We start from the raw sequence: 27,357 nt of genomic DNA, 5'->3' as shown, positions 1-27,357 counted from the left end.
ATACTACAAGATTAAAACTCACAATGACATCCTTCACCTCAATGACACTCTGTTGAAAGTCCAAGCCTGGTTCCACCTTAATCATCTCAAACTCAATCCTAAAAAAACCGAAATTATCCTTTTCACCCCTAAACTCAACTCCCTTCCCATTCAACTCTGGACTAAAGACATCACAGCCCTTAATTGCGCCCTCTCCACCTCCAATACGGTCAAATCCCTGGGTATCAGCATTGATCAGAACCAGCAAGAAGCGCTCTCTACACCCTACACCACCTCAAAAAATTAAACCTTTCATTCCAGCAGATGACTTCAAAATTGTCGTACAATCCCTTGTCCTATCCAGGATTGACTATGGGAAGGCCACTCTGGCAGGCACCCCCAAAGTCCACCTGGCACCAATCAAATCTGTCCTCAACATAGCCGCCAGACTTATTTCTGACTGTCGCAAATTCGACCACATTTCCCCTGTCCTCAAAAACCTGAACTGGCTCCCTATCGAAGGTCGCTCCACCTACAAGATTGCATGCATTACCCATAAAGCTCTTCACCAAGACACCCCCTCTTACCTGTCAAGCAAACTACAAAAAGCAGGGAGCACTAGATCACTGAGAAGTACAAACTCCCTTGTCCTTATCCCTCCCAACCTTAAATGCAAAAAGACCCGATCTCGTGCATTCTCTGGTAATGCACCCACTATCTGGAATGCACTACCCAAAGACCTTCGCTGCAACCCCTCCTATCCTCTCTTCAAAAAGAGACTCAAAGCTCTTCTCAATAAATACTGGGGTTCCTAATTTTTTTTTGATCTTGAACTCCCTCATCACCCTTCTATCACTCTCCATCTCCCAACACACTCCCCCCTTCATCTCACCCGCCCCCCTCCTCACCCTCTTCCTTAGCGTTATCTTCAACTCCCCTGCACCGCCTCTACTCTGTTCTACCGACCTCTTTCTCTAACCTACCACTTTGTACATTTTATTTTCTTTTTATTTCTTCTGCTCATTTCTAATTGTGTATATTACTCAATATGTCCTTGCTCTGTTCATGTTTCATCACTATGTAAAGCGCTCTGATACTCCCGGGTCCAGCAGCGCTATATAAAACTTTTTAAATAAATAAAATAAATAAAACTTGTTCATCTGAAAGAGACCATTAGTTATAGATTCCTTACCTTAGAATAGATACCACAGCAATGCCAACCATCAGAAAGTCCTGGAGAACAAACTGCCAAAAAAGCAGTCTCTCTGGACTTGGCTATCCAGGCAGTAATGTTTTGTGAACGTTTGCCGGGATGCCCATGTGGCTGCCTGGCAGATGTCAATCAGCAGAACACCACATCCCAAAGCAGTAGTGGTTGCCGTCGCCCTGGTAGAATGGGCACGCAGACCTACTAGAGGTTCCTTTTTGGACAAAGAATAGCAGATTGTAGTGCATAGGACAACCCATCGAGAGATGGTAGGCCCAACTTTTCTTGGCGCCCACATAATCCACGAAGAGTTGATCGTCCACCCGGAAATCTTTAGCGTGGTCAAGGTAGAAAGACAGCTCACATTTTGGGTCCAGACGGTGGAGTCTCTCCTCTTTGGAAGGGAGCGGAGAAGGGAAGAAGGTGGGCAATGTGATGAGCTGGCCTATATGGAAAGAGGTAACCACTTTGGGCAGAAAAGAGGGCTTAGTGCGAAGGACCATTTTGTCTGGATGAACTGCAAGAAAAGGAGGCTTGGAGGATAGAGCCTGAAGCTCACTCATCCTTATAGCAGAGGTGATGGTAAGCAGGAAAGCGGTCTTTGAAGTAAGAAAATGAAGAGGACAATTAAGTAGTGGCTCTAAGGGAGCACACATAAGATAAGTAAGGACAAGATTCAAGTCCCATTGGGGCATTACGAAAGGAGAAGGAGGAAAGGGATGAGTAATGCCTTTTAGAAATCTATTTACAATCGGGACTTGAAAAGAGAAGGCTGATCAGGAAGGCGAAGAAAGGCCGAGATGGCCGAAAGGTAGCCTTTAAGAGTGCCCAGAAAAGAGCCCTGCTGGGCCAAAGATAGAATGAAGAGGATAACCTCCGAAAGAGGGACAGAAAGGGGATCCACAGCCTTTGCTGTGCACCATGTCACAAATGTGTTCCATCTACAGGCGTATACTGTTTTAGTGGAGGGACGCCTGGCTGTAAAGATGACATTACGGACTTCGGGAGGAAGGTCGAAAGCTGTCAACTGTCACCGCTCAATTTCCACACAAGGAGGTGGAGGCTGGACAGGTTCGGGTGGAGGGCTGTCCCCTGCTGCTGCGACAGAAGATCCTCCCGAAGAGCCAGTCTGATCGGAGGATCGATGGCCATGCTCAAGAGCTCGGGGTACCAGCCTCTTCGCGCCTAGTCCGGGGCCACAAGAATGGCTTGGGCCCAGTCGCGCTTGATCTACTTCAGCACTCTGGGTAGAAGTGGTACAGGCGGAAAGGCGCACAAGAGGCTGCAATTCCACTTGTGACGAAAAGCCTCGCCGAACTAGTGCCGCCTTGGAAACTGCAGAGCGCAGAACAGCTGACACTGCGAGTTCTCTTTGGTGGCAAAAAGATCGAACCAAGGCTCTCCCCACTGCTGAAAGAGACCTTGCACCACCATAGTTGATCCATCATGCACCAGCGGCTGAGTTTGTCCGCCCTTGCGTTCAGGGTACCTGCCAGGTGTTGAACCACCAGGGGTATGCCCAGATGTTCCAGCCAGAGGAGAAGAGCCTCTTGACATAGGGTCCACGACCCCACTCTGCCCTGTTTGTTGCAGTACCACATGGCGGTGGTGTTGTCCGTGAACACCTGCACTGCTCTTCCTTTGACAGAAAGAAGGAATGCCTTCAGTGCAAGACGGATCGCCCAGAGTCCCAAAAGTTTGATGTGGAATCCGGACTCTGCCAGAGACCAGAGACCCTTGATATCCACCTCTCACATGTGACTGCCCCATCCCAGGAGTGACGCATCTGTCACCACTGTGAACTCTGGTTGGGGAAGGAAGAGGGATCGGTCGCTGACCCAATCCTGGTTCGTGAGTCTCTACTGCAAAAGACGTGCAGTCACCTCTGAGATCTGGACGACATCGGAAAGATTCCCCTGATGCTGAGCACACATGAACTTCAGGTCACACTGCAGAGCCCGCATATGCCATCTGGCATGATCCACCAGCAGGATGCAGGAAGCCATGAGGACCAGCAGCCTCAGGACCATTGTCACAGAAATCCAGGTTAGAGGCTGAAACATCGGTATCATAGCCTAAATCTCCCGGACTCGCTGCTCGTAAGGATAAGCCCAAAACTGCACTGTATCCAGAACTGTTCCGATGAAAAGGAGCTTCTGAGAGGCAATCAGGTGTGACTTTGGCACATTGATAGTGAACCCCAGCTAATGCAGGAGGTCTGCCGTAGTCTGGAGGTGGGAGACGACAGCCATCACTTTTGTGAACACCTGAGGGGCGCTGATAAGGCCAAAGGGGAGCACGGTAAACTGAAAATACTTGTGGCCCACCGTGAACTGTAAGTAACGCCTGTAGGCTGGCATGACGGGGATGTGGAAATAGGCATCTTGCAAGTCCAAGGCTACCATCCAGTCTCTGGGATCGAGGGCAGAGAGGACCTGAACCAATATGAGCATTTGGAACTTCTCCTTCCAGAGGAAGCGGTTGAGGGCCCTGAGGCCTAAGATAAGTTGCAGGCCTTTGCCTTTGTCCTTCTTGGGTACCAGAAAGTAGTGGGAATAGCAACCACGACCTACTTCTGGCACAGGGACCCTTTCGATAGCTCCCTTGGCCAAGAGAGGTGCAACTTCCTGGCGGAGAAGGGCCAAGTGATCCTCGGACATGCAATGGAGTACTGGTGGCATGGAGGGAGGGGTAGTCTCAAAGGGGAGAGAGTAGCCTCTTCGGACTATCTGTAAAACCTACCTGTCCGAAGTGATGTTTTGCCAGCGGGGGAGGTGATGGCGCATCCTGCTGCCCACTCGCCTCTGGTGGGTTTGGAGGCTGCTGCAGGGGGTATGGGTGGACTGGCCCTTTCCGCTGGTCCCCAGACCAGCATCGCTGGGACCCACGTCCGTGGCCACACTGAGGCTGGGTAGCTTGCTGTGGCCAGATGGGCTGGAACGTGGTGGAAAACCCATTCCGTAGCTATGAAAGGGGCAAAAGGCGGACTGCGTGGGGCGAGAGATTGTTGCGAGGCCCAAGGATCTCGCCGTAGCTCCAGGATCCTTGAAGTGCTCGAACGATGAGTTAGCCTTGTCAACAAACATGTGACGGCCATCAAAGGGCATGTCCAGAAGGGTGGATTGGACACTCTCAAAGAAATCAGACGTCCTCAACCAGGCGTAGTGCCTCAAGGCTACAGACGTGAAAAACGTTCTGCCCAGAGAGTCGGCGGTATCCAGCCAACACTGAATCGAGAACTTAGCTGCGTCTCGACCCTCTGCCACTGTGCGGGAAAGAACGGCCCGGGCCTCCGCCGGGCACTGTGGCAGCACCTGTGCAACCTTATCCCACACCGTATGGGTATAACGGCCTGAGAGGCATACGGTGTTCACCGACCACAGCACTAAGCTGGCAGAAGAAAACATCTTCTTCCCAAATTGGTCCAGCTTCTTGGATTTCATTACAAGACCGGAGGCTAACATTATGCATTCATTATTTTATTGCAACTCCTGAGCAGCTCCTTTAAAGAACTTAAACTACAACAATCCAGAATAGAACAACTCAAAATCCAATACATGTCTCCTGCACAGAATGTTCATCCTCTTTTAAATGCTGCTCCTGAACAGATAAGTGCTATTTTTAATATATAACTATTGTTTAAATATTGGTAGTGTTATCAAGAGAGGTTTTTTTTGAGAATGTTGATTAGCTTCTAATTTTCAGAAGCGGTATGGAATGAATGTGGTTAATAAGAGTACTAGTATCTAAAAGAATGTTTTATTTGTTTTAAAAGATCGTAAGTATAAAATTAGGTAAGGAGTACAGAAAGAATGTTTTTTAAAATTAACAGTTTATGTAATGTTTTATCGCGTTTATTGATTTAAAAGTAAATGTGTCTTGTGTAGATTTGGGCTTGTTAACTTGTTTGAGGCCATGAGGCATTGCGCGCATTCATTCAATTGACTAGGATGCATTGTGAGCTTACCGCGTGAAGGTTTCATCCGTGAGGATTCGTTAGAGCGTGTCGTGTTGGAGCGAGGAGATTTTTCGGAGCGCGTGTTGATTTGGTTGTTTAACGTTTAAGAGAAACAGATCTACAGTAAACACGCAAGAGCGTAAATGGATCAGAGGAGGATCATGAGATAATTGGCTGCCGAAATCTCGCTTGAGTTTGGCGGCCATTTTGGATTGGGAAGAAATATATGTTTTAGTTCGAAGGATGCGTATTTTTGTACGCGAGAAAAGGAAAAGGATTTCGGAGCGTTTGGAGTTAGCTGTTGAGATTTAGTGAGTTTGTTAGGTATTGGTGTTTGAGGTTTTTTTAGGAATTAAAAATGAATTCGGAAGAGTCTAGTGCATCTATGAATGTGGTCGAAGGGAGAGTGAGTGAAGAGAATCTCAGGAAGTTAATTCAGAGTGAGGTTAAAAGTTCTATGAGGGAGGTGATTCAGATTGTATTAGATAAGAAAAGGAAAGCTAATAGGTCTGATGAAGATTTTTGGTCATTCTCAGAAGAGGAAGATTATGTTAGTGAGAAGCAAAGTTATAAAAAAGTTAAGAAGAGTAAACATCTGAATAAGGATGGAAAGGATGGATTACATTCCAAAAGAAAGAGTGGTACACTTGGAGGTACGCAAGGGAAAGGTGTACTTCGCTGCACAAGAGAAGACTCTGAAGATGAGTATACAATGGATGTGGATGAAAGAGATGAGGAAAGAGATAATAAGGATAAGGATGAATTTATATTAGACGTGGATCATGATGATGATCTAAATGATGATATTAAGAATGACCATCCATCGACTTCTAAGGTTATTATAAAGGATCCACTAGGTGGAGAGATGTTTAATCCTTATGAAATAAGACATCCAAGAAGTGCGGACTGGTGGCCGCAAGAACATGTTGCCAAGTTCATTAAACATTGGATTAGAAGACCTCTGGATAGAGAGGTGAGGAGCGTTTTGAGAGCAGAATGCTCGAGACCGCAAATAGATTACAAGGTGTGCCAAACACCAAATATAGATCCTGATTTGATATTGTATCTTTTTTAAATTGGGAAAAGACCATAGGAAGGGATTGGAGTGTTCTTTAAAGATATGTCAGGATCGTTTACTGGACGTTTTGGGTCCTTTGGGAAAGATTTTAGACATGACGGAAGAGGCTTTTTTAAATGAAGAAAATGTGGATGTACAGTTATTGCGTGGTTGAACTCAGAGAGCAGATGTGTTGTTAGGGAATGCAAACTCAGGATTGTTGGCAGAGAGACGTTAGTAAGTGCTATTTAAGATAAGTCCAAAATTAGGTGATTTGGCTAACAATGAGCATTGTGAGGATGCAAAAGGATTATTGTTCGGAGATGGCTTTGTAAAGAGTTTAGGTAAGCATGTTGCTACTTTTAGTACACTAGATAGAGCACAGGCAAACATGAACACGGTGTTTGGTGTTTTTGGAAGGGCCGGTAGATGGGGACCGTATGCCGGCCGAGGAATGCAAAGGTCCTAGTTCTATTCTCAATACAACTATTCAAATAGAGGATCAGGAAGGGGCTACAAAGCATCCTCAAATTTTTTCCCTCAAGGAGGAAGATACCAAAGATATAGAGGGGGAAGAAGAAGAAGTCAGTCAAATCAAGGAACAAAGGTGAGTATGTGGACTATTTCTGGTTCTTTCCTCGGAAAAGTAGGAGGACGTTTGAGGTTTTTTGTAGAGGCATGGAAAAGGATTATGAAGGATCCTGGGGTTTTGAACGTGGTTCAGGGCTTCGAAATAGATTTTGTGGAAGAACCTTATCAAAGTAGAGAACCAAAAGAGTTAGTGTTTGCGAAGAAAACATGAAAATTGCAGATTTGGAAGTAAAGGAGATGTTGGAAAAGGGTGCAATATGTATGATAGAAGACGATTTGAGAGTTTACATGAGCACTCTATATTTGGTGGAAAACAAAGAGAAAGGTTGGAGACCTGTGATAAATGTAAGGAGTCTGAACCATTTCTTAGTTTACAGACATTTCAAAATGGAAGAGATTCACCTTCTGAAAGACATGTTGCCATCAGGGGATTGGTTGGTGAAATTGGATTTAAAGGATGCTTATTTTACCGTTGCGATGAAGGAGTGCAGCCAGAACTTTCTTCAATTCAGATGGAGAGGTCAATTGTACCAATTCCTTTGTCTTCCTTCGGTTTGTCTTTGGCCCCTTGGTGTTTTACTAAGTTAATGAGAGTAGTAGTGGCTTTTTTCAGGGAGAGAGGTTTCAGGTTAATCATTTATCTAGACGACATACTGTTGATGTCGCAGGATGCAGAGGAATTAAAGGTTCAGTTAGATTTTGTAGTGAACACGTTGGAGGATTTAGGTTTCTTGATAAACCAGAAGAAATCTGTTTTTTTGGCAGCTCAGAGTTTGGATTTTCTTGGTTTCACAATAGATTCACAGGAGGAAGTTTTGAGGTTGCAGATGAAGAAGGTACAGATGATAAAGGAAGAGGTGCTGAGGGCTAAGAAGAAAGAGAGCATGACTTTGAGAGATTTAGCGAGGATTCTAGGTTTGCTTTCTTCATCAATTCAAGCGATTTATCCAGGTCCCCTGCATTATCGAGCTTTACAGAGAGTGAAAGCGAATGCCTTGAGAAAGGGAGTGTGTTATGGGGACAAAGTAGTATTGGACGTAGAAGAGAAGGAAGAGCTGGAATGGTGGATGCACAATTTAGAAGGTTGGAATGGAAGGGGAATCTTTGGTTGTCTTACGGATGTTACTCTGGAAACGGATGTGAGTCTGTTAGGTTGGGGGGCTCGGTTGGGTCAATTGGAGACAGATGGTGCTTGGTCAAAGGAGGAGAGAACTATGCACATAAATTGTTTAGAATTGACTGCAGCTTTGTACGCATTGAAGAGTTTCATGGGAAGTTTGCAGGGTCAGACTGTGTTGTTGAAGATGGACAACATTTCGGCTGTAGCTTATATAAACTGGATGGGAGGTTGCAGGTCGAAGGATCTTTCGGATGTGGCAAAGCTGCTGTGGATATTTTGTCTGAAGAACAAGATAGCGTTGAGAGCAGAGTATCTTCCAGGTGTAAGAAATGTAGTGGCGGATAGGAATTCAAGACATGTGAGAGATTACAGCGATTGCATGTTGGGGAAAGGAATATTTCAGGAAAATTCAGAATGTTTTGGGGCCATAGGAAGTGGATTTGTTTGCGACGAGGTTAACTCGCCAGTAGGAGAAGTTTTTCAGTTGGATGCCCGATCCAGAAGCAGTGGCTACGAATGCTTTTCAGCAGAATTGGTTGAATCTGAAGGGTTATGCATTTCCCCCATTTGCAATGATACAGAGGGTATTGTTGAAAGTGAGGAGAGAAGGATGTCAAATAGTTTTGGTAACTCCCTTTTGGATTACTCGGGCATGGTGTCCGGCAGTGCTGGAGTTGGTGTGCATTGTTCGTTTTTTAATGGAAGCAAAAGAGGATTTGTTAATAAACGAGCAGGGAGAGATTCATCCTCTGTTTTTGAGTGGAGTGTTGGACCTTCTTGTCTGGAAAGTGTCAGGGGATCCAGTTGTGTCGAGGAACTTTCGAATGAGGCTTCAGAGTTGCTCGAAGATCTTGGGCTCCAGAGACAAGGAGAAGGTACAAGGGAGTATGGAGAATTTGGATGTGATGGTGCTTGGAGAGAAGTTTGGATCCCGTGGAGGACCCTGTTGTAGAGTTTGTACATTTTCTTGTGGAACATTTTAATAAAGGATTGAGTTATCAGACAATAAATTGTTATAGGTCAGCGGTTTCAGCAGGCCATGCTATGGTGGGAGGTAAGTCTATTGGGAGTAATATTTTGGTATGTGGAGTTTTGAAGAGCATGAGACCTCCAAGAGCTTGTTATGATGTTTTGTGGATTGTGAATTTGATTTTAAAGTTGTTCTGTGAATATTTGAGTAATAAGAATATTTCTATTAAATTGGTGACTCTGTTATGTTTGATTTCTTGTAAAAGAGTATCTGATGTGAAATGTCTAGAGTTAAATAATAGACATTTTATTCCAGACGGCGTGTATTTCGAATTTTTTAACTAAGAACTAAGACTATGTCGACATCTGTATTTTATCCTAAGTATGAGAAATGCAGAAAAGTATGTGTGGTTGACTGTTTGAGAGAATAAGAGTGTAGAGTTGCTGCGAACAGAAGGGAAGGTGAACCGCAATTGTTGATTTCTTTTGTCAAACCTTTTAGAGCAGTTAGTACTGCTACAATTTCAAGATGGGTGAGATGTGTTGAGATGTGTTATGAGTCAGTCTGTTGTAGATATTGAAAAATTCAAAGCACATTCTATTAGGGGTGCTATGGTGAGTATGTCTTGTTTGAAGGGTGGTAGTCTGGAGAGTATTATGAAGGCTGCTGATTGGTCAAATGCAGATACATTTGCAAGACATTATTTTAGGCCAATAGAGCATATGTCAAATGTTGTGTTGAGAGGCTTTCAACATGCATAATGTTAGCCTTCGGTCTTGTAATGAAATTACGATTCTCAGATTAACATGATAAGAGAATCAAGATTTCATTAAAGACACGGAGGCTAACATTATCCCACCCTCCTCAACCAAGTATGAGGAGAGTTGCATTTTTAGTATGTTTTGAGTTTAGGATTATGATAGTTTTAATGTTTAAAAAAACAAGAGGTTTTAAAAAATATATTGGTATACATTTTAGATAAAGGTTTATTTGAGATGTTTTTTCATTGGTTAATTTATATTAATAAGTATGAGTTTTTGTTTTATTTCAGAATAACGTTCATTTGGGAATCTTATTATCGAGGAATGTACTTAATGGAATTAAGAAGAAGAAGAAGGTTACTTTTCAAAGGATTGCATTTAAAAGAGGATGAACATTCTGTGCAGGAGAAATTTATTGGATTTTGAGTTGTTCTATTCTGGATTGTTGTAGTTTGAGTTCTTTAAAGGAGCTGCTCAGGAGTGGCAATAAAAGAATGAATGCATAATGTTAGCCTCCGTGTCTTTAATGAAATCCAGATTCTGTTATCATGTTAATCTGAGAATCGTCATTCTCTATCTGGCGGAGCAGTAGGGAATGCACCCTTAGAAGACGAGGCTTGGACCACCAAGCTGTCAGGGGGAGGGTGTTGGGAAAGGAAAAGTGGGTCACCCGGGGCCAGGCGGTGGCGTCAGGCAATCTTTCTGTCTACAGGAGCCCCTGTGCTGGCTTGGAGCAAGTGCCCAGAAGGACGTGAATGAGGGCTTCATTAAAAGGCAGCAGGGCCCCGAAGAGCCACTGCCAGTTGAAGTACCTCTGTCAGGATGTTAGTCCTGACTGCCACTGTAGGGAGCTCCAGGCCCAAGGCCTCAACAGCACTACGCAACACCACTGTGAACGAAGCTCCCTCCTCAGTATCCACGGTAGGGAGGAGAGCATGACAAGGTCTGGGGAGGTATCCAAACCACTGGCATCACCCAGTTCCGGCTCCTCAAGCTGGTCAGCTAAAGAGTCACCAGACCCCTCACAGCTCTGTCGTCTGGAATCCGCGCCGGGGAAGGTACCGTGAGGTCGACCGCACCGATCCGGATCCAGGCCTGGATCATCGGGGGCACTCTAGCACCGTAGCTGTAGCCGCCGGCATCTAAGAATGAGGACTCCCAGCCGAGTCCATGGGACCCGAAGGCACGCCTGCTCTGAAGCGCTTTGTAAAAAGCTCGAAGCTGGGCAGGGGACGCTTCGACTCAGGGATAGGGAGGGAAGTGCCGAGCTGTCCTAGAAGCAGGCTCCGAAGACAGAGCTGATGAGCGACGACGCTCCTGCCCCATGTCGGTCGACGGACGGGGAGAAAGCGAAGAGCGACAATGGTTCCTTGCCTTCTTCTTGTGCTTCAACTTACCCGAGGAGTACGGAGACTTTGATGACGAGTGGTGGTGGCTCCGCAACCTATCCCGAGACCTTCCCCTCGAACGACACGGAGCGGACTGCCGGAGCACAACTTCGGGTCCTGGTCGGGCTCGAGCCACCAGAGGTACACAAGGTGCGGATCATCAATTTGTGACAGGAGTCACAAGGCTTGAAGCTGGTCCAAAGATAGGACATCCCTTGTGCTACCAGGAGTCGAAGACTCAAAAAAAAATTACGTACACAAAAGTAAAAAAAAAGTTTCGTCAAACAATGACTAAGGGACAAGCTCTCTCCAGGTCTGTGCTGGCTGGCGCGGAAAAAGAAAGAACTGACGTCAGCTAGCAGGCGCAGCGTCTAAGTAGATACCGCAACGTCATCCTAGTGATGTCGACGACAGATGCGGAGTTCACCGTCGCCACCTACCGACGCTCAGGGGAACTGCTACCGAAAAAATTACCCAGATCCAGTATGACGCGTGGGGGTAATTCTAAGGTAAGGAATCTATAACTAATGGACTCTTTCAGACCATCCACACAGTAATGCTTGTGGAGTGAAGTGTGCAGAGTGGACCAGTGGCAGCTGCCACTGAGTAGCACGGGTGGGGCGGGGGCAGGGGCGGGAATAGAAAAATAAATAAAGGAAGCACACACAGGCTCCCCTAAGCCAATCACAATGCTGCAATGAAGTGTTGTGATTGGTCTGAGAGCCGTGGTTGGGCGCTCAGATGGGGACTATGAGCATGTGCATGTTCCTCATCAGGCTGTGTATTACAGCCTAGCAGGGAACATGCAAAATGTGCATGACTGTTTGGCCGGCCAAACCGTCATGCAGAATTAAGTGCCCCAACCACTCCTCCGCTGCTGGCTGTGACAACAGCCAAGCCCCGCCCCGTTAACCTGCCTGACAATGTAAAAATAAAATGATGCGTTATCATTTTATTTTTCATTTTTCCACTGCTCAAAACGAAGTGGGGAGGTGCTCCTCCGCCTTAGCGGAGGAGCTGCCACTGCAGTGGACCAAGTAACTGCCTTACATATGACAGCTACAGGAATGTTACCAAGGAAAGTTAGGGAGGCCCCCTTTTTGTGGGTAGATTGGGGCTTGGGTGGTGTCCGCAGTTGCCTTTTGGCTTTAACGCAAGTGTGAACGCATCTGGTTAGCCACCTCGCAGTGCCTGCATTGGAGAGAGCATGGTCTTTGTTTGGTTTTGTGAATGAGACAAAGAGTTTCTGTGTCTTGCGAAAGAGCTCTGTTCTATCAGTGTAATATATGAGAGCTTTTTGACTTCTAGTGTGTGAAGATCCCTTTCAGTCACAAAGTCTGGTCTGGGGAGAGCACCTGGAGTTCAATAGTTTGGTTAAAGTGGAAGGAAGATACTACCTTGGGGAGAAATTTTGGATTAGTCCTAAGAGCTACTCTATCATTGTGCACCTGAAAGAAGGGATCCTTGAGGGTATGAGATTGAAGCTCACTCACTTGCCTGAGAGATGTAAGTGCTACTAGGTAGGCCAAGTTTCAAGAGAGAAACGGTACAGAGCACAAATGAAGGGACTGAAAGGAGGTGAGGCTTGATGTCTCCAGCTGAAGCAGGTAGCAAACTACGGGCTGATTTAGATCTTGGTGGTTCTGGTACCGCAGTCACTTTTCCAATCGTTTCTCCACCTGCCTACTGAGTGGTCCACCCACTTAATTTAGATGCTAGCAGGTCGATTGACGACCGAGTCCCGCCATGTCTGCCAGAATGTTCCACCCACGTCAACAGTGTCATAGGCAAAAGCGTTTTTCTGAGGGAGTCCAGCCAATATTTCTGCCAGGCCAATTACGATGTGCCTTTCTGTCGAGGAAACTGTGGAGGGTAAACTTCTAAACCGGAGTTGGAGGTATCAAAGGGATACGAGGTAGAAACATACCTTTTTTGATGTTTTCCACTTCTGTTTCCATCATGAACCCGATTGTCCATGCCCTCCCTTTGCCTCTGAAACTTGATCATGAAGAAAATCAAATCTGTTGCCGCCAGAATCGAAGGTAAGCTTGTTTTTTACTTGTTTGCTTATGAATTGTCTGTTTACATTTGCCTGCGGAGGCGTGCATTTTTAAATTGCTCTTACATGTTTTTTTTTTATGTGTAATGCATATGTGATTATTTTTTCACTTAAGAAAGTACACCTATATTAACACTTAAAAAAAAAATCAACATTAACAATAAAAATATGCAATGATAATTGAGATAATTCTCTCATGTACTTTATTACAATTTTTAAAAAAATTACGGAAAAAGGAGTAAGGGTAGGAGGGATGGTAGAAGAGTGACTTTTGGAGGTAGAAGGAAGCCAGAGTGGGTGATGTGTTTGGTAGTTGCATGTGTGTCTGGTGTTTGTTGTGTAGGTTTGGATGTGTGTTTTCTGGCTGGTGTTTGATTATCTGTTGAGTGTGCGTGTTTGCTTTTGGCTGGTGTAGTTTTGACTATAGGTGTGCTTTTGTGGAATATGTGGGTTTTGATAAGTGTGTTGTGGGTGTGGTGTTGTGGGTGTAGTTTCAATAGTGTGTGTATGTTTGTGTTTATGTGTGTGTGTGTGTGATTGTGCTGATTGTATCTGTTGGAGTAGAAACCTGCAAAGAAGTGAGTGTGTTTGGGATTGGGGTAGGAGTTTGGAAGTAGGTCGAGGAAGGGCCGGTGTTGGGGTAGAAGGTTGGGCTGGTTGGGACCCTGGGGTGAGTGAGGCGGCTGCTATGCTATATATTACAAAAAATGCAAAATACATTAGCAACAGCTAATACAAAAACTGCATGTATGTTTAGTGACACATTCAAAAGTATTACTTACCAGTCTCCTCTCCACCAAGGATTCCTGTCTACTCCGAGGGATATAGTGATAAGGGGAGCTGTGAGAACCACCATCAGTCCTCTGGGCCTCCAGGTGACGCTTGAAGGTATGCAGGCCACAACAATTAGTGCAAACACACAGGTGTGTGATGTTAGCATCCATACAAAAGTCATAGCAATAGTATAATGTAGAGTGCGTCCCACGACGGACTCACTCAATCACAAATCCGCCACTAGAACAATGCCAGCACAACAGAAATCTAAATAGGCTTGGTGCAATCCAGCAGCCCTGACGTTGGAGTAATGTTAGCCAGCTGAAGTATCTGCCACATCGAAGGAGATGAGCCGCTTACACAAAGGAAAACAGTCTGTTGAAGCGGACAGCGGATCAGCCAGCCCACATCTAAACACGGCAGGTGGGAATCCGTCAGCTAGACAGAATACTTGTAGCCGCCACCATGGAGGGACGACAGGAGTTCAGCAAAGATCTAAATCAGGCCCTATGTCTTAAACCGCTGGTTTTAATGGGTCAATATGTTTAGGAAGGCAGTAATGGACAAAGCTTCTCTATTTTGGCTGCGTAGCAGGCCCTGGTGGTGGATCTGCGAACTTCATTAAGGATCTACATATACTCGTGAGGCACTCTGAGGTAGACACATTGTAAGACTTCTGGAGCCAAATAGTAAGACTGAGCTGCCTGGGGTTCAGGTACCTGACAGTGCCCTGGTTCTGGGTGAGAAAGTCTAGCTGGTTGGACAGCTTCTCATGGGGCACTAGAGGCAGAGCAAGAAGGGTGGTGAAGCAGGGTTGCCTGTTCCACGTAGAAGCTACCAGGATGAGAGTGAGGGATGTTTTCCAAAGATTCTGGCCCATGTATTTAAAGAGAGGTAGATAGCAAGAAAAGCGTAGGAAAATATCCCTGACCAGTTAATCCATGGTGCATTGCCAGTTGACTTTGGGTGTGGGAACCTAGAGGCGAAGCTTGGCCATTTGACGATTTCAGCAGTGGCAAAGAGGTGTACATTGGGGAACCCCCAAAGACGTAAGTACAGGAATAGGACTTGTAGGTGTAGTCTCTACTCGTGGACTTGTTGCCGGATTCTGATGAGCAGGTCTGCAGCATTGATGTCTATTCCCAGTAAGTACTCTGCCAGTAGATGGATATTGTCGTGGACTGCCCACCTCCAAATGCCCTGTGCTAACGCTGACAGCTGCTGTGAGTTTATGCCGCCTTATCACTGGAGGTAATACATGGTTGTCATGATGTTTGTTCAGATGAGGACTACTTTGTGTTGTACGTGGCAGAAGAAGGCTTTGAGAGCCAGCTGTATGGCCAGTAGCTGATGAGGTAGTTGATGTGGAAACACAGCTGGTGGGGTGCACACTTGCATTGAAAGATCAAGTCCTGTAATGTGTGCCCCCACCCCTTGAGCAAATCGTCTGCAGTGATGGTCACTTGATGGACTGGGTTGAGAAATGGTCAGCCCTGCAACAGTTTGGTGCTGTTCCACCACTGCAGAAAGTAATAGGTGCTGGCCCAAGTCAACACGAGATCTTCCCATTGTGGAAAGCCATTTGATGGGATGACCACATGCCCTGAACTGTCATGTCCTGTAAATGTGCACCCCACCCCATCAGTGAATCGTCCATTATGATGGATACTTGAGGATCTGAGCCGTGAAAGGCCCAGCCCTGAAACAGATTGTTGCTGTTCTACCAACACCAGATCTCCCCAGTGACTCTGCGCTTGTGACCATTGTGCTGCTAGGGACTCCTGTAGCAGACGTAAATATAATCTGGCATGGGAACTATGGCAATATAGGAGGCCATCATGCCAAAGAGGCGCACAACTGTCCTAACCATTAAGTAGTAATCTGGCTGAAAAAGAGGAAATAATGACCAGAAAACTTGGATCCGGGCTTGGCTGTGGTACGCTTTCCCTGTGACTGAGTTGGGAACTGCTCATAGGAAAAGCTGTAACTGACGAGGCTGAAGGTGGGACTTTACTGTGTTGATGGTGAACCCTAGATCATGCAAGAGGTCTATGGTGGTTTGGGTAAACCATGTTGTTCATTTGTTCTCTTGATGAGTCCGTCGCCCAAGAAAGGGAAGACATAGATGCCACCCCTCCTGAGATGAGTGGCTACCAAGGCAAGAAATTTTGTAAACACCCTGGGGGCCGTGGTAACCCAGAAGGGCAGCACTTTGAATTGGAAACTTAACTGCAGGTACTGGTGGCAGGCAAGGTGGATTGGAATGTAAATGGAGTCCTTCAGGTCGAATACTGCAGTAGAGGAATGACGTCTTGGAGGGTTATCATGTGGTCTGACAGGATGTATTTGCTGAGGGGGCCTGAGGTCAAGATTAGGCCAGTGTGTCTGATCGTTCTTGGGGATCAGGAAGCACAGGGAGAACACCCCTTTACTGTGCTGGTGAGGCAACATAGGCTTTTTTGCCCCTTGTAAATGAATGCCTCTTCTTCCTTCTGAAGGATATTCTGGTGTTCTGGGGAGAGTGTGTGATTGCAGGGGTGATGTTTTGTGTAATTTCAGTGAATTCTAAGCATTACCCCTGCCAAGTGATGGACAGAAATCTTTGATTGGCGGTGATTTCTTTCCACAGTGAAAGAAGCCCCTGTAGTCTTACCTCAATAGGTGTCGTGCGATTGGGGGGAAGGGAGAGCGAGTCATTGTTTGACAGGGATGGCTCCCTTAGCCACACTCCCTCTGCCCCTGCACAAGTTACCTTTATAGTCTACCCTGGAACAGCTATGTGTAAGTGCTGTTGTTGCTGCTGCCTCTGGAAAGGAGGCAAATGCTTCAGGGAAGGTTGTCTTGGTGCCCCCTCTGAACTGGGACCTACAAAAGGAAACCCAGGAAGAAGGTGTTTGGAGAGCCCCCATCACCTTGGCTGTGTAATTTTTAATTTTCTCCAGCATCTGATCAACCTGCGGTCTAAAGAGGTGCTCTTAATCGAAAGGGAGGTTGAGTAAATGCTTAAACCCAGAGATGCATAGCAAAGCATGGCACCTAATGAGGACATTTGAATATATATCCAGTGCTGCAGGGTTAGCTGCGTCTAGGGCACACTTAATAGTGGTGTTGGAAATGGCCTTACTTTCAGAAACGAGCTCATGGGCCACTTTCTTACACTGATCTTAATTCCTCCATCTTGCCCCAGTGGTCATACCTGGAGAACAGTCCGATGGAATTGGTGATTCTCCAGTGAGTTGCCGATTGGGCAGTGACTGCTTGCTAGCTGCATCACTCTTTCTGCTCTCCTTATCTGGAGGAGGTGCATCACCAGTGCCCTGGGCATTTGTGCGTTTGCACACTGTATAGACCACTAAAGAATCTGATGGAAGTTGGCCCTGGATGTAGTGAGGGTTGGAGGGTATATACATTTTTTTTTTAAATCGAACCTCGACCACCCTGGCCTCCACAGGCTCTTTGAAGGTATCAGGAACAGTTTTAAGCATGCCATTCAGCATGGGGTGCTACTTAACCAAACCCTGGGTTGAGGGCAGTGTTTTGGCAAGGAAGTCCTTATCTTTCTCGACCTTATGCAACTCTAACTTATGGAAAGTGGCAGCACTATAAATAACCTTGTGATAGGAAGTGCAATTGTCGCGGGGGAATGGTTTTGTGGAGTAGAGGTCAGTGTCCCTGGGGCGGTCGACGTCATAGTCATCACATGGGTCGCCATAGGCTTGGGGGCGAAAGAGGTCTCGCAGGGATGTACCGGGTACGAAGGGCTTCCCACCCCATAAGAAGAATGTGGAGAACCCTCTGGTTAATGAGGCGGAGGAGTCTCTGTGGTGGTGGTGAAGTGGGGAGAGGAAGGGGGAGGAGGAGAATGTGGTGGTGGAGGGCTGGGACAAAATGGCAGAGGACTAGTGACCCTGTTCTGGTGCCTATTGACCTTAGCAGGAGAGATAGGTTCACAGGCAAGCTCCCCCTCAAATGTGAGTTTCCTCTACTGAGGGACCGTGTCCTTGCCCTTTGGAGGAGGCTTGGTGACAATCCTGTTGGTCTGCGGGTGAATGAAGATCTACTTCTGCTATGAATGGACCTTCTCTTGGAGACACTGTAGGTTGGGCGTTTCTGGTTCCTCGCATCCAGCGGAGGAGGAGGCTTTGGGTGCCAGATGCTTTGTCACTGAAGGCGTCTTTTGGACAGCTGCTGCCAAACAAGCTTTCAGAGCTGAAGAGGGCTTTAAGGGTACAAATGGTGCAGGAATCGATAGAGCCAGAGTAAAAGGTGTGCTCGGAGTGGGGTCTTGTGTGGCAGTTGTGTCACCGGTGGCTGGTTCTAAGTCAGATTCGAGGCATTCTTATGTCAGTGTCACTGGCCTTCAGGCAGTGTTGGACGGGAAGCCTGAAGCTGGGCTTAGGGGCAAGATGCCCAACCCTTTTTGGGTGGTGTTTGGTCTGTGTTCGGTGTCAAGGAGGTGGTGGAGGGAGCGAGGGATGTTGTACTCCCAGTCATCATCTTACCTCATGGTTGAACCTCCTGGCTCTGTGGCTCCTCTGTTTTAGACACCGAGTGACAGCTTGGCTCAGGGCTGAAGTGGAGGGATTTCTCACATGAGGGCTTCAGCTCTGGCTCCCCCTTGACGCTGCAGAACCCAAAGAGGTTGGGAGTGCCGTCTTCCTGCCGCTGCACCATGATGCTTCGTGCAAGGTGCCTATCTGGACGGTACCACAAGGTCTTCTTGGAGCGGAAGAGAGGCAGGTGGAGCAGGATGCCTGATCGTGCTCCGGAAGAGGTTGCAGACATGCAGGTCTGTCCAGGAGTACTCTGCATGACATTGTGGACAGTACTGGAAGAGAGTCCTTTCCATTACAGAGTCCGCATTCTCGATGAGGAAGATGGAGTTGAAAGCCCCTGAAGGGGCATGTGCCCAGAGAGGGGCGTCAAGTAGAACCCAGTTGCCGAGCCCCACGAAGGTCACAGCAACAGGAAAAAGAACCAAAATCGATGATTGTGTCGACCTGGAGCTCAGTGGATACATGTCCAAACATGAAGGTGGAACAAAGGAATCTAACAATGGAGCTGATGCCCAGGCGTCACTGAAGAAGTCACCATACTTCGTGACTCAAAAGACTTCTTTAAAGAAAAACAAGTAGAATACTTTTGAGCTCAACACTAGATGGCAGGAGAATGCAGAGCGTACGTATCTACAGCTACATATAACACAAATAGAGTGTTTTTGTTACTGTTGAAGTCTTCATTAGCAGGGTCTTCTGTAATGGAACTGTCAACGGGGCTGACGGCGACCGGATGTTTTTGCTCAAAGATGGAACATCACCATTAGAGTCAGTGGTGGCGTGGTCAAGGCTCTCATTGAATGACGACAGCAAGGTCCTTATTGCTGGTGCCATCAACAACAGGGTCGGTAATTAGACTGTCAACGTTGGTTCAGATGGGAAAGTAGACAGGTTTTCTGTAGAACATGTATTTCATGCCATTTTAAATGCAGGAGGCTCAAGGGCTTTTGTAGGCCCTTTCTTTAGATTTCACTGTAGAAAAAGCTGAAGCAGGTGCTTCCTTAGAGATTTCCAATTCTGAAAGTGCCATATCTTCATTTTTTGAAAAGCATTTGAGGAAGTGCTAGGTAGGATACTTCTCACAAAATCTCTACTGATGAGGGAGGAAATTATTTTGCTTTCAAGGAAATATAAGGCCAGCCTCATTTCCCTGCCCTTCAGGGTTGTAGATGGGAATTTTGAGCAGAGGTTTATGTGAAGGATGAAGGCAATAAATGCACTGTAAGTGTGGATCCTCTATATAAATGATCCGCTGTCCACAAGTCAAACATGTTTTTAAGAGTGATCTTTTCTCCTTATCTGCCATATTGGCAGTTGAAAAGGCCTCCCAATGCCAGAGAACATCAGGAGGAAATCTCCAGAAACAATGCACGGTTCACACCAGCTGAAGCTGAGGATGGCTTTAATCCAGGGAAGGTAAAGTTGTAGGACACAATCTAGAAAGAAGAGTTGTGTAAGTAGCACAGAGCAAACATGTTTCCAGGAACTCCCTCATGCAAGAAGTGCAGCAGAAATCTGAGCTATGGTGGCCTGTAGAAGGTATAGTGAGCTCTGCACTTCCACGTCATTGGCTGAAGTATATGTTGTTTCAAATGAGGTAGATGTTCTACTAAACAAACACTGTTGTTGGACCTATAGTTATTTTAAAACTCTTTAGTGCTATTTTAAATGTACCGGGGATTCTCAGACTTACAAAGAGGAATGATTCAAGCATGTGAATCTCTGAAAGATCTAATGCAAGGCAATTAAGCTAGTGCAAAAGTAATGAGGTAATTACAAAGTTTACATAGTTACAACTTTTGTAAAGTGGCACACCTGGATAGTCATAGTGGGGTAGGCCTTTGTAAAGAGTGGTTGCGTTTTGGTGGGGAGGGTGATTAAATGGCAGCAATCTGAAGCTCAATAAAATGAGCACTTAAGTCCTGTTTGAAATGAGGGAAGCAACGCCTAGACTTGAGCTGATTCAAAACAGTGTTCCCGAAGAGGAGGACCACATAACAGAAAATATCCAATTTGTAATAGACACAGCTGTCTCAGGGTAAAGCTTTGTGATAGAGGTTGGCATATAGTAGTGGCTGAGTGGAAGTATGCCATGAAATTAGGTTAACAGGAGCAGTAATATCAGTATATCTGAAAATATGGGTAAGTAAATTGTAGCGGGCCCTACATTTGGCAGAATACCAACCTAGTAAAATGTGGTAAGTGACTATTGGAAAGGTTGTACATAGTTCTGTTGATGAAATTGATGATTTTGTGCAGAGATCTAAAGGGAGAGATCTGTAAAAGAGCTATAACAGAAATAAAGCTTACTGCCACTACATATTAATCAGGCTTTTTGCCATGGATAAGGGGAGATGTGAACATATGCTTCTTGTGTTGAGTAAATGAGGAAGAACCAGAGAGACATTGGAGGTGATACATTATTTGAGGTACATACTGGGGTTAAATAGTACTGGGATTCTTGTGGCAGGGCAGGGAGACAAGGTATCTGGACCACCTCCTTCCTCTCCGGCAGAACCCAGTGCGTCCGCCTCCCCCATTCCGTTCCAAAGCCTCCGAGATCATCTGCAGTGGACCCCAGGGATCCTCCCTCAGCCCGACGCTGTTCAACATTTACATGGCCCCGCTCACACACGTAGCCCAATAGCACGACCTCAATATAATCTCCTCCGCCGATGACACTCAGCTGATCCTCTCCCTCACCAAGGACCCCATCACCACCAAAGCCTACCTCCACGAATGAATGAAGGCCGTCGCCACCTGGATGAAGACTAGCCGTCTGAAGCTGAACTCGGACAACGCAGAGGTCCTCATCCTCGGCTTCAACCCCTCCATCTGGGATGACTCCTGGTGGCCGACTGCACTGGGGGCAGCCCCGACACCTACCGACCACGCACGCAACCTGGGGATCATCCTCGACTCAACGCTCTCAATGACCAAGCAATTCAACGCCGTCTCCTCCTCCTGCTTCAACACCCTCAGCATTGCTCCACAAGATCTACAGATGAATCCCGACAGATACAAGAAAGAAAGTCACCCAGGCCCTCATCAGCAGCAGACTCGACTACGGAAACGCCCTCTATGCCGGAGCCACAACCAAGCTCATCAAACGACTACAACGCATCCAAAATGCCTCGACACAACTGATCCTCGACATACCACGCCACGGCCACATCACCCCCCACCAGAGAAACCTACACTGGCTCCCCCTCAACAAGAGGATATCCTTCAAGATCCTCACCAACGCACACAAGGCACTTCACAAGACCGGCCCAGCATACCTCAACAGACGACTCTCCTTCTACATCCCCAACCGCCAGCTACGCTACGCTGACCTCTTACTCGCCACCGTCCCGCGCATCCGAAGAACAACCACCGGTGGGAGACCCTTCTCCCACCTTGCTGCCAAGACATGGAACACCCTCCCACTGAGCCTACGACAGACCCAAGACCTGCTGACCTTCAGGAGGATACTCAAGACCTGGCTGTTCGATCAGTAGCACACCTCTCACCTCCAGCGCCTTGAGACCCTTGCGGGTAAGTAGTGCGCTTTACAAATGATTGATTGATTGATTGATTCCCAGCAAAGAAAGAGGAGGAACAAGGCAGTGAAGAGGGACTAGAGGAGGATCCCGGACTGTGATTGGATGTTGTGGACTAGGGAGCACGTTGTCCCTTTTTTGTTTTGTTTGACCACTTTCTCCTGAGGGTGTTTGGGATAAGTGGTCCAAGTTTGAGTTTTAAAAGATGGCTGCTGTGCAATAAAGCATTGAAAGTGACAGCATAATCCTCGCCTCCGAGTCCTTAATGGAATTAAAACTTTCCGTTATGTTACCTAGGAAATTTTTCATTGACCGCAGGTGCTCCAGAGGATCTAAGAATTCCGAAGGTGCAGGTAACTTTTGTTATTTACTTTACACAACAATGGAAAACAAAAGTTAGTTCTCAACGTGAAGTGCTTACTTCCCCTCTGTTCCTCTGCCTAGTCTGTGGAGACTCGCGCAGTGCTGGAATGGCCGCTGGTGGTCTTGCCTGCCATCTTACCGCCTCTCCCAGGTCCCTACCAAACTGAGGGAGGCGTAAGCACATGGACAGTGGAATGCCTGTGCCAGCCACCAAAGTCCCTGTCAGTGTAGAACACTCATGGTTCACTCTGACAATGCATACTGCACTTACAAGTGCCGCTGTCATCACATCACAAACTCTGCTCTTGTGAGCAGGAAGGGAACGGCCTTGAGGCATGAAGGGAGGTCAAACAAGGTTGAGTGTAAGTGGCATGAGAACACGTATTGCAGTATTTTTCTTCAATTTGCAGCAGGTGGTTTATATGCACAGGGTGGTGGTGGCAGACTAGGGATTTTTTTTAATTGGTTGTCTGGAGTGAGTAGCAGGAGACAATCTATTTTGTTTTCCTATTTGGTTGGGGGAATAGAGGGATAATGCTGAGAGTGGTGTGCATGGGTGACAGAATGCCAAATGTTTGTTTTTAAATTTTGAGTGTCTAGAGAGGGTGTAGTGGTTAGTAACAGAACACCAGATTTATCGAAGGGTAGTGGGCTGGGGCAGGTGGAGCCTCCTTAATCATTTCTCACCCCCTGCATGGATACTGAAATCAAGAGCAGACGATCGGGGCAACATAAAATTGTAGAAACGTGAATAACGGGAATGGTTTCACCTCGGGGTTCTGTGAGACATAATTGACAAATCAAGCTTCCCTGTGTTGTCTTTTTTATGCCTCTCCAAAACCTTTGGTGAAAAATATCTCTTGTTAACTGCTAGTTATAGTTCTGTATATTTTTAAGTACTATATGTGACAACCTGTTCTAATGACGCCCAAAGCTCGGTCGCCATGTGAAGACTTTTGAGCCATACTGTCCTGCAAGAAACTCTAGGTCCTCTTCTGACTGCATCCTTACCATGCCTCAACAAGCCTTACAGGCAGTGGCGGTTTCACCATTTGGGCGGTGGGGCGTTGCCTCACTAATAAAATTGGGAAATTAATTGAGTGCGCCGCTGCAAATTAAAATACAAGTAATCCTGTTTATTAATTTAAAAAAGCTGTGCTCGATCGCCACATCATCGCATCACGTGACGTGACAACCAGCCTGGCTTGCAATGACTCACTCTCACCGTCGTTACTATGGGCTGCGCGGGGCTGGCCTGGAACAGTGAGTGCGCACTGCGCATGTGGGGTTTGACCGGCTGCCTTTCCTGTAGCTACTAACCCTATGGCATTTCAAAAGCAAGCATGTCTGAGTACGGGGTATGTCCGAAGCCACAGACCCCAGTGGTTCGAAAATGAGCGTAGCTTTTTTCTTGCACACTCCAATCCTGACGCTGCTCTCTTCAGAGAGCAGCTCTCCTCTGAAGAGAGCAGCGTCAGGATTGGCTGCTGCAGTGCTGCAGCATGTAGTGGTGTGCTGTTGCCAGTCTAGTCTTGCACCGCGGGGGTGGGAGCGAGCGTCAATGCCCAATCACTGTGACGACTGTAGGCTTAGTGTGTGTTAAGCCATTCAGTGATTGGATGGACTGGACATTCAATCCTCCTCTCTGCAGGAGAGCACGTGCAGTCCGAGGAGTCGACTCGAGTGATATCATGGTTCGAGAATCATCGATACTGTGACAGACAGTGAGTGACTGTGTGTGACACACATTGACTACTGACCTCTACGAGCGACGCAAGGTGTGTTCATATATATAAATTATTTCAATAAATCCCCCGTTGACATACGTTCGCTGTCTGGGCCTAGCTCCACGTGATATTTGCTACAGTGCGGCGCCAGGACTTCTTTCTTCTTATTATAGTCATTTAAAATTGGAAACTTGTGTCCGAGTGGCAATGATTATTGAAATGCGCAATATTTAAACATCTGTACCCACGTTATCTGTGTTAAATAAGCCAAAACTCAGGAGCCCCAAAAAAGTGCAAAATATGACGTAGCACAACTGCATTTCTCTTAGTAAAGCAAGGTGCTTTTTAGTCAGATCTATAGTGTTGGTGTGGGTGGTGGTACAGTGACAGACACAACGAAAATGAAAACGGACGTGCCGGTTATTGTTGTTCGCCTTTACAAACGGATCGGTTACAGGCCGAGGGACGCCTTTATATTGAGTCTGTTTAGTTGTAGGCAAACCTTCGAGCGAATTGAGCGCTACCTGCATTTCCGAGGGTGGGCTTGGCGTGACATGGAGGTAATCCGTCATCATGGGGCTCCCGTTATGCCCAATGCCAGTGAATATCTGTGAGAGTTAGGAGACTCCGGACAGACTCAATATAAAGGCGTCCCTCAGCCTGTAACCGATCCGTTTGTAAAGGCCGAGGGCCCGTCGTCACATTCTGCAAGGGCCCCGTGATTTTTGGTTGCGATACTCAGGATGAGGGGAACTGTACACCCTGCGGCCAGCTTCACATCCCGCCCTCTGCACTGTTAAAAGAAGAGCCAACGTGAGAATGTCTCTTCAAGGCTGCACGCCGCTTCACTTGTGGGCCTCATTCCAAGGCGGGTCATGCACACTGTACACGACAAGGCAGAGTCTAAGAAACCCTGAATAGCTAGCACTGTTCTGATGTGTGTACTAGACAGTATCCCACAACAAGAGAACACAACAATAACACACTCATCCCATAATGGGCAGTTGAACATGTTACTCAAACCTCGCTTACTGAGGCACCTTGAGTGGGCATCCGAGGAACAGACTGGTATTCTAGGCACGTAGGCCCATCGAGCATTCTGAGATGCACATGTGTTAATGTAATTACAAAGCTGCGGGTATACCAGGGTCCAAATTACATTTGGGGATTTTGATTGATGGGTGTCTCTCTCCATCGTTCACTGTCGGGATATTTATTACTGATTGCTTTCGATTTCATGCATGATTTGAAGTAAAGTGATTATTAATTTAAACAAAAGTGTTTGCAGATCAGACAAAAGTACACCGTACGAGCATGGAAAATATAATATCCATGTGCTGTTGCAGCTTAGATGAAAATGACTCTGTACTACAATTCAGTACATCCAAGACCGCGAACAGTTAAGATAAATATTTAGAGACATTATTTTTATACTTGGCAATGTCGACTGGTGTTTTGGCTTTAACACAGCACTGGATGAATTCCGTTTTTACCACTATTGCGGCCCCATATCACGTGATGGCTGAGACCAGCATGTGTGCATGGTTACAGAAACTGACCATAGCATACATGGTCCTCACGAGGCCTGTATGTAGTAGGAATTTGTTTGGGTCTGGTGGTAAACCTATGCCTAAGCCCTATATTAACAATAAGAATAATGACTTGATATTGTACAGTGCTTGATCCGTCTCTTCTACTGTATCTCAGCACTATAATTAAAACGTTACGAACACACACTTTTTTATATTCATTTTACCAACCTACGGGGTATGAAAGGTTGAGTGTGCTCTGCCTGTAGTCAAGCATTGACATTCTGCTGCCTTGAAAGAGCATTCTGCTTCTTGAACCATCGTGGCATTTATTCCCTGATGTCCCAGCCAGAGTCAAGGTGACATCACGGTTGGCACTTATGGGACAGCAGATCTGCCAAGTGAGGCACAAGCAACTCTCAAATCATAGATTTTTACAGTTATTGTTGAGGTCTCCGAGGTACATGTCATATCTGTAGTTAGTCTCATAAAAAAGTGTAAGCAATTATAGGCCTCCTGGCTGTTCACTGTGGTGTATTATGCTTCAGGAATTATGATGGGACAAAGTCAGCAACCTTAGCATGGGTTAAATGTCTCACTAAGGTGTTAGTTAGGATACCGCTTGTAATTTGTAATTAAACCCATGTTTAGTTAACAGATGTAAGTGAAAACTATTTTTTCAAGCTCATGTGTTTTTTTATATTTACCCCTGGTGTCATCCTGCTGCTTCCATTTTTATCTAAAGCCAATTTGTTTTTTGGTTGGAACATTGCATGCTGTAGACGGTTTCTTAAGGACACACTCATACTTCAATGTTCAAGTCATTGAGAAGTTTGCTTCCATTAAAAACAGACGTGATGATTTTAATTACAAAAAGTGAACACTATTTAAATGCTGCTAGTTTGCATCCTGTTTATTTGTTTGTTATTAAAATACATCTGTGAGGTACTCAGCAATGCATTGTGTTTCAAAGTCTGTTATGAAGCTCTGTGGTTATGCTGAATAAGCAGCTACCTATGTTATATGACACCACTTTATTAATGTAATAACTGCACTTTCACAATTGCTTTATTAACCTTCCTGCTTTCTCAAATTTGCTTGAAAATGCACCATTTGTCCACTCTTTTTTCAAAAATTTCTCGGGGGGAAATCCCCCCAAACCCTCCTTATGGGGTTCGGGCTCGCTCGCTAAGGTGCAGTATGATTACCACTTTCAAATGTCACCAGCCGCCACTGCTTACAGGGGTGGATATACTTCCTCATTACTCGAGCCTGAGCTTTGGAATCCACTTCCATTTGAAATCAGACCGAGAGGTGACGACCTTTATTTCTGGAGGAACCTTAAGACTTTTCTATTCTTTTCCACAGCTTCCCTTAACTAACTCGGTTTTCATGTCCACACGGAGCTCATGGCATTAGTGCCAGAACACTCAATTTCAAGGTAGCAGCTACACTTACTAAACAAATAAATGAGATTTCTTCTTAAAATTGTTGTATTTCTTCAAGTGGAGCAGGCTGTGAATGGAGCTGGTCTCTAAGGGGACTATTTTGTCTTCCACAAAAATTCAACAGGAGGGACCACACAAAGTAATTCAGCCTTTCATGTCATTGTTCACTTTATCCTCAATTCAAGAGCATCTATGGGGAAGGCAAAGAAGAGTGGTTTATTACAAGAAGACATGGCCTGAGCGTATGATCAAGTGAAAACATGGTGAACAAAAATGCAACCCTATATTCTTTCTTTTTAAAAGTAGAATTGCTAAGAAATTCAGAGGG

At 46.1% G+C, this 27,357-nt stretch overlaps 1 protein-coding gene across 2 annotated transcripts in view; it reads right to left on the bottom strand.

Moving 5' to 3' along the window:
- The window catches only part of CCDC40 (coiled-coil domain 40 molecular ruler complex subunit), an 808,572-nt gene that overhangs the window by 422,775 nt on the left and 358,440 nt on the right, over nucleotides 1–27,357 (bottom strand). The window lies entirely within an intron of this gene.

Source organism: Lissotriton helveticus, chromosome 7, assembly GCF_964261635.1.
Source record: "Lissotriton helveticus chromosome 7, aLisHel1.1, whole genome shotgun sequence".
In the NCBI taxonomy this organism is placed as follows: domain Eukaryota; kingdom Metazoa; phylum Chordata; class Amphibia; order Caudata; family Salamandridae; genus Lissotriton; species Lissotriton helveticus.
This window is presented reverse-complemented; position numbering and strand designations above follow the sequence as displayed.